Source organism: Nannospalax galili, unplaced genomic scaffold (genome assembly GCF_000622305.1).
Source record: "Nannospalax galili isolate Female #2095 unplaced genomic scaffold, S.galili_v1.0 scaffold114, whole genome shotgun sequence".
In the NCBI taxonomy this organism is placed as follows: Eukaryota; Metazoa; Chordata; class Mammalia; order Rodentia; family Spalacidae; genus Nannospalax; species Nannospalax galili.
Window position 1 is genome coordinate 1,590,900 of NW_008336930.1, and position 1,798 is coordinate 1,592,697.

The following is a 1,798-nucleotide window of genomic DNA, read 5'->3' on the forward strand; positions in this document are numbered from 1 at the left end:
ACCATTCTGTGTTTTCTCTTCATTTTTTTAATTGTTTCTTTTGCTGTACAGAAGCTTAGTTTAATGAGGTCCCACTTATTGATTGCTGACCTTAATTCCTGAGCAACTTCTACCTGATTTAGAAAATCCTTTCCTACACCTATATCCTGTAAGTTACTGCCAATATTTTCTTCTCATAGTTTCAGGGTTTCCAGTTTCACATTGTCTTCTTTGTTCCATTTGGAGTTGACTTTTAAATAAAATAAACAAAGATACAATCTAGGAAACACAAAATTACACAGAGAACACAAATAGCATTCAAAATGATGGCAACCAATACACACCTTTCAATAATAACCTTAAATATCAATGGAATGTATTCCCCAGTCAAAAGACACAGGCTAAGTGAATGGATTAAGAAGCAAAATCCATCTCTTCACTGTCTGCAAGAAACTCATCTCACCTTCAAGGACAGGCACTACCTTAAGGTAAAAGGATTGAAAAGAATATTCCAAGCAAACGGCACTAAGAAACAAGCCAAGGTTGCACATTTAATATCTGACAAAATAGACTTCAACGTAAAATTAATCAGAAGAAATAAGGAGGGTCACTTCATTCTGATCAAAGGAACAGTTAACCAAGAAGATATTACAATCCTTAATATATATGCACTGAATTCTGGTGCACCCAAATTCATAAAACCAACTACAGGCCTTTAAGACACAGATTAACCCCAACTCAGTAACAGTAGAGGACTTCAATACCCACTGTCTCCATTAGACAGGTCAACTGGACAAAGAATAAACAGAGAGACATCTGAATTAAATGATACCATACATCAAATGGACCTAACAGATATCTTTCTATTATTCCACACAAACACCAAAGAATATGCTTTCTACTAAGCACCTCATGGAACTTTTTCAAAAATTGACCACATACTGGGCCACAAACCAAATCTCAACAAATACAAAAATACTGAAATAATTCCATGCATTCTATTGGACCGCAAAGCAAAAAAGCTCAAAATCCACACTGGATGAAGCACTAGTCACTACACGAACTTGTGGCAATTGAACAACACACTCCTAAGCAATGAATGGGTCAAAGGAGAAATTAAGAAAGAAATAAAAGAATTCCTGGAATTCAACACAATACAACCTCTAGAACACAAAGCAGTCCTAAGAGGGAAGTTTATAGCTCTAAGTGCCTACATTAAAAAGTTGGAAAGAGCCCAAATAAATGACCCAACACTGCAACTCAAGGCACTGGAAAGGCAAGAAAAAATGAAACCCAAACCCAGCAGAAGAGAAAAAATAGCAAAAATCAGAGCAGAAATTAATGAAATAGAAACAAATAAAATAATACAAAGAATCAATGAATCTAAGAGCTGGTTCTTTGAAAGGCTAAACAAGATAGACAGACCCTTAGCCCCATTACCAAAAGAAAGGAAGATCAAATACAAATCAACAAAATCAGAGATGAACGAGAAAACATCACAACAGACATCCAAAAGATCCAAACCATTATAAGGGAATATTTTGAAAACCTATACGCTACTAAATCTGAAAGTCTAAAAGAAATGGATGGGTATCTGAAATCATGGGAACCTCCAAAGTTAAACCAAGAAGAGATCAACAGTTTAAATAAATCCATAATATATAAGACAATTGAAACAGTAATGCAAAGCCTCCCAACTAAAAAAGCCCAGTCCCAGATGGATTATCAGCAGAATTCTTCCAGACATTTAAAGAAGACCTCCAACCAATACTACTTAAATTATTCAAAATGATAGAAACAGAGCAAGAACACTAAAATT